Source organism: Telopea speciosissima, chromosome 4, assembly GCF_018873765.1.
Source record: "Telopea speciosissima isolate NSW1024214 ecotype Mountain lineage chromosome 4, Tspe_v1, whole genome shotgun sequence".
Taxonomy (NCBI): Eukaryota; Viridiplantae; Streptophyta; class Magnoliopsida; order Proteales; family Proteaceae; genus Telopea; species Telopea speciosissima.
The window spans coordinates 65918075-65934879 of record NC_057919.1 but is presented as its reverse complement, the minus strand read 5'-3'; the positions used below and the strand labels follow the sequence as shown (position 1 = coordinate 65934879).

The following is a 16805-nucleotide window of genomic DNA, read 5'->3' as shown; positions in this document are numbered from 1 at the left end:
GTGATCATGCCTGTAGCCTGTAGGGGAGCGCAAGACCTCAATACCCAATAAGAACTTCAAGCCAAGGGCCCTAGATCCTTCTTGATGGAAATAGGGGTATTTATGGAAGTAAAATAAACATGCATCAACATTAGAATTGTACATATAGGTGAACGTACGTACAAATGAACTGAAATCATGAGAAACATCTGGTCCTCTCCTAATCCCTGTGACAAGCATAAAAGCAATACTAGTGTGCAGCGTTGGGTCCACTAGATGGGGGAGTTTCAGTTGGCCGTTGCACAACAGTGGTCATGGTACAACCAAATGCTATTGGATTCTTTATCCCCATCAAGAGTATATTGGTCATAACAAGACTTAAAAATTGCTACCGTTTGCAACTAACGTGTACATTTAATAGACTGGGTGTTTTTGTTAATTTAGAAATACAATGGGTCGTTCGGTATTTAGGACAAACCTCAGGGGATCGCAATGTAATTTTGCAATGAAGGTCTTGCTACATGGGAGGGCCTAAATTCTCGCCAATGCCAATAGAACCATCTTGTTCTCTATGTGGAGTAGCAAAGGAAACGGGAGATCACATACTTCTGGAGTGTCCTTTTGCTAGAGCTGTATGGTTCGGGAGTGTACTAACATATACACCACCATCAGATCAAAGCCCAAGAGTTGCTGAATGGTTGCAAAGCTGGGACCGGATGTTCAGGCCAAATAAGAGATTGGTTGGGGAAACTATTTCGCAAGCATCATTCTTATGTAGGTACATCTGGAGGGCGAGGAATGATTTTGTTTTTAAAACAAAGGATTGGACTCCACAAGAGGTTATCTTAGTGGCAGATAAGCTTACCATGAATTCCACTCAGCCACTACAACACCTATGAAGTCTGCTGCCACTACTGAACTCAATGGCACCTCCATAACTTCAATGCGGAAATCACCACTGGTCGGCTTTATAAGAGTAAACTGTGATGCTGTTGCTTCACAAGTTGATGACAAGGGTGGGCTGGGCTATGTCTTTAGGGACCATAGAGGTGTACACCTGAAAGCTATTTCATGCCCTTACCACTTCAGATTGGTGCTCCAGGGAGAAGCTGTAGCTATTCGTAACGCACTATCATCAACAGTGGATATGGGGTATACACATCTGCAAGCTGAGTTGGACAATCCAGAGGTGATTCAATATTTTCTTCATCTAGGTCGACCTCCACCTATTGAAGTTGCATCGATTATTTCACATGTACATAAACTAGCTGTTTTGTTTGTAGAGGTGTCTTTTTCTTGTATTCTACGGGTTCTGAACAGTGTGACAGATATCCTGACTAAAAAGGCCCTATCTATCATGTGTAAGACAGATTGACCACTTTCCATTCCGTGGTTTTAGGATCTTTGTGTAAATGAAGCTATTGGCTGTACACATGACTATCATCAGTAAATTCTCCTTCTACTAAAATAAAATTTTACTCATATAAAATGATTTTAAGGAAAAAGAACTCTTTCACATTCCTAGGGCCTTATTGGTGCATCACAATCACATATGCCGCTTGCTCAGAGAACCTTCTCCTGTCTCTAATTGCCCAAGATGACTAAGCAGTTACGACGCAATTATATATAGAGTAATGGCAGTTTTAGTAATTATGGAAGGTTAGTTCTCATTAATTGCCGAAGACCTAAAGTTATTTGGTGTTCTTTATCTGTTAATCTGTGATACTTACAAACTTGCGCGCGGAGAAAGGAGAAGGGGGAAAATGCTAGGGTTTTTGCTTTGCGTTGCGGTGGGCGCAAGGTAAAGTCCATTTATTCTTGAATCATTCTAAATCATTGCGAATCGTTGTTCACGGGATTGTTTTAAGGTTTACATCAGTGACACATTTGAGGGCTCTGAGTTTTACTTTCTCTATATCGAATTCTTGGTTCTTTTAGCTTGAATTTGGATTCGTTGAAGGAATGTCAACAGAGAGGAGAAAGAAGGTTAGCTTATTTGACGTGGTGGACGAAACTTCTGTCTCTGCGAAGAAAACTAAAGTTAATGGTGGAGTAATTCCCAACCCAGCCGTTAATAGATGGAACGGCCGGCCTTACTCGCAGAGGTACTATGAAATATTGGAGAAGAGAAAAACACTTCCTGTATGGATTCAAAAGGAAGAGTTTTTTCAGGCTTTGAATGGTAGCCAGACTTTGATATTGGTAGGGGAAACCGGCAGCGGGAAAACAACTCAGGTTAGTGTGGATTTTCAAAATGGGTCCCTCTTGTTCTCCTCTTTAGAATTTACATTGTTGTTTCTTTGACGGTCCATGCGTTGTATTTTGTCTCTGTTTGAGTAATGTTCTTTGTGTTAGTTATGCACTTTACGTTATGTGAAGGTGTTCCGTCTAGGTCTTGGCTTAAATATGCCTACGAGTATGTGCTTTCATTGCTTCATTTGTTCCTTCATGTTATCACTACTCGTATTCATTGATTGGGTGTATAATTACACCCTCCCTCAACTATTGATCTTGGCTGTATATGGTTGGTTACAGAGCCCAGTTTGATTATACCTCATCCTTGTGTCATGGAACATTTAGTTTAAAAGATTGAGGAAAAAGCTGACAGTTTTGTTAGAAACTAGAAAAAGAACAGTTTTTATGTGCTAGTCTTTTGGAAATTGATTGGTTGATTCTGCTAGAAACTTGAAAAGCACATTCTTTATTATCAACCTTGGACCCCTTGGTATGCATAGATGTGGAAATCAGCATGAAGTCGATGGTCTTGATGTTAGTCAAATGTGACCTTATTAGGGGCTCGGCTTTCTACCAGAAGGAACCCACCAACCCCCGCCCCCCCCCCCCCCTCACCACCCAAAAAAAAAGGGGGGGGGGAAGAAATAATGAAGCTTGGACAGCTGTCATCGATTAATTTTCCATGTTTATTTATATTTGACTATGTGTATATATTGCTGCTCTACAGATTCCATAGTTTGTTTTGGATGCTGTTGACTTAGAAACACCTGACAAACGTAAAAAGACAATGATAGCTTGCACACAGCCTCGTAGAGTGGCTGCAATGTCTGTATCCCGTAGAGTTGCTGAAGTGATGGATGTAACAATTGGAGAAGAAGTTGGTTACAACATCCGGTTTGAAGACTGCACTAGTTCAAAAACAGTTCTATAGTAAGCTTCTTTGTTGCATTAATGTAATAATATTGATTCTGAACCCAGGCTGTTCAATTTCACTTCATATTGTTTTCTTGTTTGTGATTTTGTCTTGTTTTGTAGTAGCCTGTTGCTATTGTTTTCTTGCAAACATTTGTCTTGAATTTGTTGTTACTTGCCTTTCTGGCTTGTAGGTATTTGACAGATGGTATGCTTCTAAGAGAAGCTATGAGAGATCCCCTTCTGGAACGTTATAGTGTTATTATATTGGATGAGGCTCATGAAAGAACTTTAGCAACAGATGTTCTATTTGGGCTTCTGAAAGAAGTACTGAGAAATAGGCCCGATCTGAAACTCGTGGTGATGAGTGCCACCCTCGAGGCCGAGAAATTTCAAGGTTATTTTAATGGTGCACCGCTGATGAAAGTTCCTGGACGGCTTCATCCAGTGGAGATTTTCTACACTCAAGAACCAGAGAAGGATTACCTTGAAGCAGCAATTCGAACAGTTGTGCAGATACACATGTGTGAGCCTCCTGGTGACATCCTTGTTTTCCTTACTGGAGAGGAGGAGATTGAAGATACCTGCCGGAAAATAACAAAAGAAATTGCAAATATGGGTGACCAGGTGGGCCCAGTGAAAGCAGTACCTCTGTATTCGACACTTTCTCCAGCTATGCAGCAGAAGATTTTTGATCCTGCTCCACCTCCAGTGAAGGAGGGTGGCATTCCTGGGAGGAAGATTGTGGTGTCAACCAGCATTGCAGAAACTTCTTTGACTATTGATGGTATTGTTTATGTCATAGATCCTGGGTTCGCCACGCAAAAGGTTTATAACCCACGGATTCGAGTGGAATCTTTGCTGGTCTCCCCAATATCAAAAGCAAGTGCCCACCAGAGATCAGGGCGTGCTGGAAGAACCCAACCAGGAAAATGCTTTAGACTTTACACTGAGAAAAGTTTCCACAGTCATCTCCAGGCACAAACTTACCCTGAGATACTGCGGTCTAATCTGGCTAACACAGTTCTGAGCTTGAAGAAGCTTGGAATTGATGATCTTGTGCATTTTGATTTTATGGACCCTCGTGCTCCGGAGACATTAATGCGGGCTCTGGAAGTCTTGAACTACTTGGGTGCACTGGATGATGATGGAAATTTGACCAAGTTGGGGGGAACCATGAGTGAATTTCCTTTGGATCCTCAAATGTCAAAGATGCTCGTCATTGGTCCCAAGTTTAACTGGTCAAATGAAATTCTTTCTATTTCAGCCATGCTATCAGGTATCGTACCAATTTCTTTATACAATTGCTTAATCTATTTCTTCCATTCTTTGTTTCATTGATGTTTTGTGCTCTTTTGTGGACCCATCTGGGCTGAGCACATGCAGTAAGTGTCACATGATGGAGGCATGTTTAAGCTGTAAAGTGTCCTGGCACATTCAAATGCATGTGCTGTGTATAGCACACAACCCCATACATTTCTAACATGTATTGGTGGATCAAATTCGTCATGGATCTTGCAAGTGTGCAGGTTAGGGTTATTTCCTCTGTCCAATTAGGTTTGTCATCAGCAATTGCCTTGTTGAGGTTCCATGCCACTGGTTGGCATGCACCATAGAAATTCCTAAGTAAGTGCTGATGCAGTTAGTTGCAGTTTCTCAGTATTCTCTCATGAAGCAAATGGTGTCGTCTCGCCTCTGCATCTGCTGACATACAGTGGGCCTCCTCTGTGATAATAATTTCTTTCTCTAGTACCCAATTGCTTTGTCCGGCCTAGGGAGGCTCAAAAAGCTGCAAATGAAGCCAAAGCTCGTTTTGGCCACATTGATGGAGATCATCTCACACTTTTGAATGTGTATCATGCATTCAAGCAAAACAGTGAGTACCAAATTTTCTACTCATTTAGATTAATTGCAATGCTTAATGGATATTCTGCATATAATCTTCCCTTTAATGAAACGTCGCAGACGAAGATCCTCAATGGTGCTACGAAAATTTTATTAATCATAGGGCCCTGAAGGCTGCTGATAATGTCAGGCAACAGTTGGTTCGCATTATGGCGAGGTTCAACCTCAAGTTATGCAGCACGGATTTCAACAGCCGTGACTACTATATTAACATAAGGAAAGCTATGCTGGCCGGGTATTTTATGCAGGTTGCTCACCTCGAGCGTTCTGGTCACTATCTGACGGTGAAAGACAATCAAGTAGGTGTTTCTTGTATTGATAACTTCTAATTTTCAATTGATGGGTTTTCTTTCAATTGTAGGAATCTCTTTAATGTCAAGAGAAATCTCTGATGGTAATGTCCCACAACTATTGGTACAGGAGGTTCAACTTCACCCTTCTAACTGCCTGGATCACAAGCCAGAGTGGGTTATCTACAATGAGTATGTATTAACGAGTCAGAATTTTATCCGTACAGTTACTGATGTTCGTGGGGAATGGTACGTTTCTACATAAAACTAAAGGACCTTGAGTTTACTTTGTATGTTGTGTATGGTTTTAACTACTATGCATCACAACCCGTTCGCCCCAAGTTAATGAAAGATCTGCCTTCTAAATTGTGTAATGTTAGTATGGGATTAGTGCTGGATGTAGGTCGGCTGCCTTCTCTTTTAGCAGAGTCACTGGGTATCTCTAGGTTGAGAATAATAGATTCTCACAGTGAGGCTTAAGATTCATTTGCGAAAACTATATTTTCATGGTCAACTTTTCTGAGAGAGACCATATCAGAGTAGTTTGGCAGTGGAAATCTGATGCAGATCGATTTCTAGGCTTAAAGTACAGCTGCAGGAATCACGAAGGGGATAGTCCATCACTCAAGAAATATGGGCCACCCCATGGGCTATAGGGCCAACTAGCTTAGGCTGGGTGTTGTGGCTCACTCATAGCCAATTGTGGGGGATAGATTCCAACAACCTTTTATTTTTTTCTCTTTCCTTTTTTAAGTTCAATCTATGTCTACTTGGTTTAGATTTTAGTTGCTTGAGTAACAAGTCTCAATTTTCCTGGTAAGAGACATCTATTGTTTCCTTTTTTATTATTTTCAGTTTGGAAAGTTTTAACAATATAATGTAATGGAGCTCTTGGGTCATCCTCCCCACGATTTTAATGAAGAGGCTTACTTTGTTGCTTTGTGCAATGAGTACCAGTGAGAGTCTGAGGTGAGAGACCTCAGGTGTGATACCCAAGTCTGAGATAGCCATATCCTATCTTCCCTTTTCTCTTCTCCCATTGGTTCCTTGTTCTTCCTATTCTGATTTCAATTTCTGTGTGCAACTGAGACCATCCGAGCTCCATTAAAGTTGTTTTCATCGTCTGAAGTTCCTTATTGAAGCCCCAAGCTGCTGGTATAGGTGCAGATCAGAGACACAACAGTACCCGCAGTTCTGGTTTTCTCCTTAAATTCTGCTGCAACTTCGAGTCTTCAGATTTTTGCAACCCCTGAACCACCTGGAGTGATATTTGGAGGGGTCAAAACAGTGCCATAGAAGCAAACCACTTGACCAGCACATTGACCTCTTCTGAGGTCTGGTTTGGGAGATGTAAAAAGTCTCCTATTTTCTGCCCTAATTCAAGAAGTTGACTTAAGTTCAGATCCGACCACCAACTTGATCTGATCTTTTGTTAATTAATTCTCCACTTCAAGAGATCCACTCAACACTGTGTTGGTCCACATCTGTTGGCTGGGTTGTCTGACTCCACTAGTTACTAATTTCAATTCTTAGTTTCTATTTTCATATCATTGTAATATCTCGGTATCTAGCCTTTACTTCGACCTGGGACTTTTAGGGTTTGTTCACCCTTTAGAGACTCGAACTCGATGGGAGTTTGAGGCTCATCAAGTGGCTGGTTGTTGGTATTCTGGTTAACCTCTGATTTCTGAGTTTTGGAGCCTATATGCTGCCTGTGGATAGTTACTAAATTGTTGCTGTTCATTGTCCTTCAGGCTGGGGTTTCATAATACCATTGTTAAGTACTGTTAGGGGGTTTCAAGGGTTACTTTACCCTATTGTTGTACGCTATTGGGAGAGTAGTCTTATACTGTTATTGAGGTCTGAAACCAGTGACTCTTTTATACTGTATTTGTGATCCTGTCTGGTGTTAGGGTAATTGTGTCCTACCTCTGCATTACAATCATTCACTTTTCTTCTTTTTTTTGGGGGGGGGGGTTTGTTATTTATTTACTGCTGATTGACAAGGAAGAGGGCCATAGAGTATCTCTCTTCACCATAGAATGTTGATTAACAAGGAATAGGATGATAGAAAGATGAATGATACGTTGGGTTTTTCCATGGGTTTAGAGGGGAGACAAAGTTGGGTCATTGTAAATTGTTCTAGTACTTTTCAGCTGCACTGAGGAATATGAGATAGGGTTGTTTTTTAATTTTCAGGATAATCTGCTAATTCTGTGCCCCTCTTTGAACAGGCTGGTGGACTTAGCACCCCACTACTATGACCTTGCTAATTTCCCTCAATGCGAGGCCAAGCGTGTTCTTGAGAGGCTTTACAAGAAGCGTGAGAGGGGAAATCCCTGAAATTACTTTCTGGAGGCTGGGAGAGGATGTCTTTTGTGCCCGTGTGCACCTCTATTGTAAGAACGAAGGTAATTGGAAAAGGCCAGCGGTTAATAGAGAAATATAAGATTGATGAGTTACCCTCTATATAAGCTCGTGAACTCTGTATTAACACTCTGAAAGCTTCACCCTCCCCCTTCTGCCCCCCAACTTTTTTTTTTGATGGGTTTTGTTTTCAAACCTCTATGCTCGAAATCATGAAATGTAGTCCATCATTATGGGACAGTGGTATCAAGGTTGCAGTTAGGATGTTAGTGTTTCTTCCTATCGATTTTTTTATTTTGAACTTGTGAATGAGCTGCTGGTTTAGGGGAATGAAAACTATAAAATGATGGTCCGGATTTACTGATCGTAATTATTGTATTACTCTCGAGGGCAGGCCTTGGTACAACTGTAAAGGTAGCTCCATTTTGACCAAGTGGGCACGGATTCAAGTTTGGAGACAGTCTATCTGCAAAAACAGGGTAAGACTGCTTATATTATGACCCTCCCTAGACCCGGCAATGGTGGGAACCTTATGCATTAAGTACACCTTTTATAACTATTGTATTACTCTTCCTTCGTTGAATGAAGTGTGTGATTTTTTCCGTTTACCAAAAAAAAAAAAAGTGTGATTTTTTGGTTACCACATGTATGAATTCATGTTAAAACTGTCGAAAGAATTCTTTCTCCATTGGTGAAGTGATCTCTTGGTTGGACTTTTGGTTCGTCATTATTCACATTCCTTTAAGCAATCCGACTAATGAATGAATTCTTCTTTCACCATAGGTGTAGGCAAACATGGACATATATTCATGGGAGAATGTTCTGTGTGACGCAGCGTAGCCTGTGTCTAGGCACATGGCCAACTTGTGCAGGGGGCAGGGTGGTCATTGTGCCCATTCTCATTTGCCTGAGCGCAGGCTGCGCTGCGGCACAAAGAACAGCTCCCTATATTCATTCAAGGATCGAGTCTCCTGTCTAGCTGTGTAGAGTACACTTGTGTTTCCTTAATGCCCTCTCTTACACATGCAGCAGCGTTCTTTTCCCCCCATTCAGATTTATACAGTTTAAAACTCAGAGTAGAAAAAAAATTTCTAAATATAGAATGTACAGCTCACGGACAGACTTGATTTTAATGCTGATTGATGATTATTCTGATATATCCACATTGCTCGTGTCTGAGGCTCCAAACTAAGAACCATAGTTTTGAAAATTAAATCACAGCAAGTAAATAAATTAGATAAGCCCCGAAATCTCAAAGCAGATGTAAGTCTGCAACTTGCTGAGGCCAGACTTCATTAACCTCATGACGGAATTAACTATCCTCATTGTATCTACAAATCTATATGGATGTGTACCGGATCATTATCCACTGCTGTAATTGCAGTGCTGCTGTACTCATTGTGCGGCACTGCAGGTGCCATGTATACACAGCGGGTCCTACATGGCACACATGGCACCTGCTGCACCGCACGATGAGTACAACAGCGCTGCAATTACAGAAGCGGATAAAAATCCGGATGTATACTTTGCTCAACTTTAAAGTGTTTCTTGGCTGCCCTCATGGCGTTCCTAATTTCTGGGTTTCCAATGTATGAGCATCTCATGCATTTTACTTGGTTGTCACATGGCTGATATGGTCAATATGACAACTTATATTGATTTCAAGAGCTCTACCTCCTCACCGGTGACATCCCCGAGACCCGATGGAATATGCAAGTCCCAACTGAAATGGGATGATGCTAAACTACTGTTAAATATTGACAGATTGAACAGGGGAGTAGAGCAAACATGGTTTAATATGACAATTCAAATTGATATCATTTGGGTAGATGAGAAACAATGTCGCAGTATGGTCTCACTGCTTTGGCTCATCGTAAGTGTAGCAGTGCACTTTGGGATCAATTTAATAGAGAAAATGGATGAGGAAGTTCAATAACACCTCATCTGTGGCTGTACAATTGACATAGCACATCTTTTAACATCTTAGCCCTTCCCCTCGTAGAAGAGCAGTGATCATTCATTGATGCCATTACCTCCATTGATGCAACTTGCAAGTCACTGTCCATTCATTCTACATGCAAGACATTGCTGGAAAATGTTATCTTATGTGTGCAAACATGGCCTTTAATGTGGAAGAATTGAAAATGAGGACTATCTTCATACTTTAAGTTTTCATCCTTGCAAGTATCATTTTATGACCTCATCAGCAAATTAGAGATCAAATGTCTTTCATAAAGAAGACAAATGCTTTAAGATTACGAACTGCTAATGGAAAAATTAAGGCCCCTTTTGTTTACAGGGGTCTTAGGTGAGGAGATTTGGGGTGGAAAAATGTTGATGTGGCACTCCAAAACTCCACCCCAATCTTGTTTGATTATCCTGGGGTGGTGAACTTGCAAAAGCTATGGGAACATCATTGATTTCTTTATCTGCTGATGTGGCACTTCAAAATAACTTTACCTCAGCATTTCCACATTAATAAAACCCCACCAACATGTGGGTCCCATCTTCCCAACAATCCCACCCGACCTTCCCCTCTAAACAAACGGGGCCTAAGTCTTTGTCAACCTGAGGTTGTTGTGTTCCAAACTGTCATTCATCAGAGACTTCAGGAAAGGTGTTGAACTTCAAAGTGGGACATCTTTGGGCCTCTCATGGATGAACCTCAACAGAGCCAAGTAGTTGCCTACATGCATAAGATCGAGGTCAAGCCACTTTCTTGTCATTGATTTACTAAAAATTCTTACCAGTATTCAAGGTGCTTGTGGCAAAACAAAAAATGAGTACAAGGCACTTGCAACCACTGCAACTGTGATCAAGTTGTACATCAAGAGCTTGTTTTCTTTACTTGGCATAAATGCTGTCTTCAGTGTGTTTGTCAGTTCAAAGTGTCTACACGAGATCTGCAACCAACAAGGTAGACTAAATGATTCCTGATTTATTTCTACTCCCTCCATTTCACAATTTCGATTAATGTAACATTTTACATACTACAATGTATATGGATGTAAAGAGGGCAGGCCTCGGCGCAAAAGTAAGGTTGCTTTATTGCGATCTAGTGGTCGTGGGTTCAAGTCAGGAAACGGTCTCTCCACGAAGAAGCGGCAAAGCTGCGTACATTATGACCCTCCCTAAACCCCGCAGTGGTGGGAGCCTCATGCACTAGGTATGTCCTTTAATATATATAGACGTAGTAAGCATGAAGTTCAGCAAGGGATAGTTTGGGATAAGAGACAGTAACCAGTGAGGCTGTCCATCTGGCATGCCTGATCTGCACAAGTTCATTAGAAATGCAACAGTTCAATCCCTGAAAATTGATAACCTCTGCCAAGAAATCAAGAAATCATGGAAGGGATGAGTTTGACATTCCATCATATTGTTAGCATACAAATGAGGGACAAAAAGAAAGACAGCATTTAAGGAGCCCCACCATAAAAATGTCCCCAGACAAAAAAAGAATACATTGTCCATTAGATATCTACTTCAAAGGTTTTTCCATGAAATTATCACCTTTTTATTTTATGATTCATCCATCCAATTAAATCCACTGTACACATTGGGGGCATAATATGACATTCAGGGACACAAGAATTGATTATTGGTATCGAGGTGTGTATTGGTAAAAGTCAATCATGATAGATGTATCATGTATGGTGAACACACTTTAATATGCTGGTAGTTAAGATACATGGCAAATCCACAAGAAACACATCAAAATCATATAAGACATGAACAAATAAAGTATGACATACTAAAGCTACCATTCGTGGATAACAAAATCATATAAGACCTAAACAAGAAGGAGAAAACATTTCCAAGCAAGAAACCAAACTAAATATGGAAACAGAAATCTAACTGCAAAAACTTATGGTGGGGTGATATTAAGCATATATCATTTTAATGATCCACATGTAGCGATCAAGCCCTGAGTGGAAGTGTCACTCATGTAATAAGGGATACTTTGGTTTTTAAGGATTTGGGTTGCTATAAGCCTGTAACCTACATCATTATATAGGCTCAGCAAAAATAATACTTGGGTAAAATATAATAAATAAGCCCTTGGATAAAGTGTGGCAACATTAACTCAAAGCCCCTACAATCTCACCAGATTACATTAAAGAAAAAATATAAAAAAGGACGTCTATGTATATGGTCAGATAAGTAGGGGACAAAGTTTCAGGGTTTGACCAGAAAAAAGCTTAAAAAATAAGAATAAGTATAAATCCATTTCTTGCATATTTGCATACTGTGCATGACTTGTTATGTTTAATTGTTTTTGTAACCCCCAACCAATCTCAAAACCGGAAGAAGAAGAACAAATAAATGCTTAGAAGAATTCGCAGAAACTTTCTTCAGAGAAGAGTATCCAAATGATCTAGGCAAGTAAATTTAGCACATCTAATGGTTTAGAGATCTAAAAGCATAGAAGATGAAGAAAGAATATGCTAGGCAATGCAGATAAAACAAAGTGTTTAAGCATGCCATGCTCAAGTACATTCTGATTTGGCATGCATTATTGGTTCATGCCAACCAATTGATGAAGTGGAAGAAGTTCGACTTATCTCAATCTTCCATGGATTGAGGAATCCGAATTGGATCGGATGAATTGCCCGATTCAAATTGGAATTGACGTCACCTGATCCCGATTACGACTGATTCTCCACAGCTTCTTTTGGATCAGGCGATCTGATCTAGAGCCGGATTGGCTGATTCGACCAATTCCTGCTATCATCAACATTTCTGATGTTCATGGTTTTGTTATGAGAGAGAGAGAGAGAGAGAGAGAGAGAGATGGGTTACGGGTGTCATGCATCTTCAATCCAATCCCGGCCCTCCGTTCAAAAACTATTTCAGACCAATTTTGTAACAGGGAGACCACTGATTTGATGGAGTTTAACTGCAATGACTAGGGCTTGAGAGCTTCAGTTGGGTATGGAGATGACCAGCGCCATCAATCACCAACGCCGTACGATTCTTAATGGATCTTGGGTTGGATCTAGTAAACAGACTAGTGGAAATGTTTTGCGTTAATCAAGCGGCAATAAGCTTGATACATAGTGGCACACACAACTCAAAGGGAAAACATGTAGAAATGCAGTACCACTATATATGAGATATAGTAGAAAAGGTGAAATTAAAGTAACCTACACACCTACGAGCGATATAAAAGCCGATCCCCTCTACATCAAGCATGTGAATCTTATAGGACTTGGAGCAACCTGAGTCTGGAATGTAAATGCATCATGATGGTTGTTTCTGGAATTTGGGAACATGGGACTTAGAGCAACCTGAGTCTGGAGTGTGAATGCATCATGATGGTTGTTCCGGTAAAAGGGAATGCAACAATGTAAATGCATCATAATGGTTGTTATTGAAAAATTAGAATGTAACAATGTAAATGCATCATGATGGTTGTTCCTGAAAAATGTCGTAATTTGTAAGTTTCAAAAAAAAAAGAAAATTACAGATTTTGTTTGAGATATCGAAAATATAATCTCAAAACTGAACTACTGCACAGATCACACCCTTGGTGCATGATTAACTAGGTTACACACATACACATAATATCCATTTGAATCTTTGATACTCATGCATTTGATTACCATCTGTACCTTGACATAGTATGTTAATATGGTAGCAACAAGTGCCACTTATCATGTTATCTGGAACTGTACCTTGCTAACAAAGTGAAATGCATATGGACAAAAACTTGATATATGGGAAGTTTGTCAGAGAACAAAAACATTAAGTATGTGATACCAACAGAAGTTCTAACATAAATGACCTAGTCATGTAGTGAATGAACTATGGCATTTGCACTCATAACAACTAATTAAAAAAGGAAAAAAAAAAAAACAAAAACAAAAAGAAAATGAGGCTTCAAGTAATTAATGAATAACACAAAATGAGAATTATCTGCCATCCAGTTTTTGTCTCTGATATAAAAGAGTAGACGGAATTTTCAAGTGTTACATCTCTCCATTCTAGCTCAATTTCTTCATTGGGAAAATTTTGAAGAAAGTGCAAAAATGTGAAGAGTTAATCAATAGAGTACAGGACGACAAGTTAAAACCAGAAGTCAACTGAATTCAGGGTAAACACCCAGCAAGGTGTATGAAAAATTAAAGTAAAAAAGTCTCTTACTTTGGTCCACTGCACTTCTAAATACAAATCAAGGACCAATTTCAGAAGTTTGGTATGGGTAAATTAACCTCAATAGGGATTACATGTAACTCACACTTTGGAAGAAATTTAATTTTTCCTGTATTCCAGTAGCTTCGAGTAAATCCATGCCACAAATATTGGGACGGTCCCAAGGAAAAATGAAACCTGCAATGAATAAATAGATTGAGTATGAAGTTCAGAGGCAAGTTATTGTTGGGAAAGAAAGACAACATGGCCGTTCTCAAATCTAATACAGCTTAAAGCATAATGACAGCCACCATCTACCAGCCATATTAAAATGCCAAATACCTTCAGCATCTTCTTCAACATATTATAAGAAGAGACTGAGAAATTAAAGAATATCCAAAATGATGTCCCTTAATAACAATCAGCTACTCTTCTTTTCTCCTTTTCTTAGTTCTATACATCAATGCATGGACAAGAATCACGGCGCTAAAAGATAACCATCCATGTAACTGAAACAATGATGGAACCACGAAACTGAAACTAGACCTTTTGAATAAATGCCCGAATTCTGAAGCTAAGCCACACAGAAAGCATTGTTAATAATTCAAATGTCTTCAACAAATATAGCAAGTTTATGTAACGCAGCTAAAATGACTTCGAAAACACTCAATTCATCTTAGAATTCTCATACCTGACCAGGAGTTACAGGTCCTGCGATCGCCATTTCTGCAGAAGAAAACCACTGTGCAGGTTATTTTAAAGAGAAACAATCTACAAATTGACGAGCATTTTCCAGATCTAGTTATATAGAACTCTGCCAGAAAGCCAGATCTGATCGAAATCGTAATAAGAAATCTGGTAATCGGCGGAGAGTGAAGGACAAATACCCTGGAATGGATTTCGTTCGAGGAAGCAAATGGCAATGACCTCCCTGGAGAGGAGCTCAATCCATGGCGTACTGGAGTGGTGACCGGTGACTGAGAGCGACTTGTGGAATTCTTCGTAAAATGTAAAGCTAGCAGGAGAAATTAAAGACCAACTGAAGAGAAGATGTCGTTGTTTAGGACCACAAAGACAAAGAACATTCTTTAATGCCGACTCTGTTCCGGTCTCTGACTCTGGAGTCGTTAGTTCATAGCAGGGTACCGAGGCAGTGTGTATAAAATTGCAGAAACTGCCATTCGTCACAATTTTGGTCGGAGGTGAAACGTGTGGATCCCACCATACTAGAGTGGTGTGATAACAGTGGGAGCGTTCCTGCGGTGTCGACTGTCGCGTGCAATTAACATTCCCCTTTATCCTCGTCACCATAATCACTTCATCACCTTAGTCATTTTAATGTTGGGGAAAGGGAGATAGTGATTACTTTAGGCATCTGGTGTCAATCATAAATAAATAAGGTGATATAGATCCGAAGTACTGTGTGACCGACAATGGAACTATTGTATGACCAACTATAATGTATGGGGTATAATATTGGATAGTTAAAAAATGTCAATTTGATAAATTATGTGTGGCAAAAATGAAGATGTTAAGATAAATATGCGAAAAAATTAGGAAGGATAAAATAAGGAACAAACGTATTAGAGCTAACCTATGAGTTGTTCTGATCAATTACAAACTTTGAAAGAATCGTTTGAGGTGGAATGACCATATTCAACGGTGGCTTAGGGACACCCCAGTAAGGAAGAGTGATACAATTCTAATTGAAAGAACTAAAAAAACTAAAGGCAAATCTAAAATGATCATAAGAGAAGTTGTATAGCATAGGTCTTGTACTAAGTATAACTTCCGATAGAACCTATTAGACACCAAAGATCTATTTACCAGACCTCATTTTACTGAGATTCTCTTGATTTGTTGACTGTTCCTCTTTTCTTTTACTTTCATATTTTATTTTCCATTGTTTCTTTTTTCTTTCTTTTTATTTTCCATATTTCATTTGCCATTCTCTATTTTGCATTTCCCTTCTCCTTTATCATTCCTCTTTTCTCCCCACCTCCTTTTTTTGGTTACACCTTAGTGATCCCTATTCTATTTTGTTTTGGATCCTGTACTCAACCCCATTAAGTTGGGATAAGGCTGAGCTTGTTATTATTGTTGTTGATTGTACTTAATGTTGGGCCCCACTCTCTGACATCTGATCTTCGAATAAATGGACGGTGAGATTTGAAGAACATAGGTTTAATGTGTCATAAGATTACAGCCGTGCCTTTCTATATTACATATGATTGACATTTACACCACAATTTTCAACCAAAAAAAAAAAAAAAACATTTACACCACAACGTTTCCTGGTGGTTAAAACTTTGATCAATCCATCTATTGGATGGTTGGATATGAAAGTTGGCCAGCTAATGACCTATCTAGATTACAGCGTAAAAAAACTCGTTCATATATGGCCATCAATATGTCAACTGTCAGATTGGAATCTCATAGGAAAGTACAAATCATGTGTATTGGTATGAATACCATGGTGGCCTGTCCCACTGTTAGTGGTTCACTTTCAGTCGCTACCGATTTTTTAAAACCCGGCAGGAATGCGATTCTGACATGTTAACAGACTGTTTCCTTAACTATATGCTCTTTCTCTCTCTCTGGTTGGGTCGTCGGTGGTTCCTCTTTTAGATTTCGTACTATTTTTATACTTTGGGTAGGATAGAAGATGGTCCCTTGTAACGAACTAAGGATGGCATCATACATTCAAACCAGACCTTTCCCTATCTAATCATCTTCCTTCATACAAACCCACCATAATTTTTATGGGTTTCTTAAAAATAAAACCATTTTTTTTTTAATGGGTAGACCGGGTGAGTAAACCCCTGGTCCATGTAAGATCCTCTTGCCACATGAACCGGTGTGATAGGCCCATGATAACCACAAACCATGAAAGTATGAGACCATTTCAGGCCGTTGGCCCTAAAGAGTGGAGAAAAGTTGAACTAAGGCTGTGCCCAAACACATGGGGATGGGCGAAATGACCAT

The 16805-nt window shown here is 39.7% G+C and overlaps 1 long non-coding RNA gene and 1 pseudogene across 1 annotated transcript; one reads left to right on the top strand and one right to left on the bottom strand.

The window, feature by feature from the left end:
• The first annotated feature begins 1828 nt into the window (after positions 1-1828).
• LOC122658097 lies at positions 1829-7693 on the top strand (annotated as a pseudogene).
• A 6258-nt stretch (positions 7694-13951) lies between these two features.
• LOC122658102 lies at positions 13952-14619 on the bottom strand. Its single transcript, XR_006332416.1, has 2 exons — positions 14512-14619; positions 13952-14018 (listed from the first exon to the last, which is right to left on the bottom strand). It is a non-coding gene; the product is annotated as an uncharacterized LOC122658102 (long non-coding RNA).
• Between the last annotated feature and the right edge of the window lie 2186 nt (positions 14620-16805).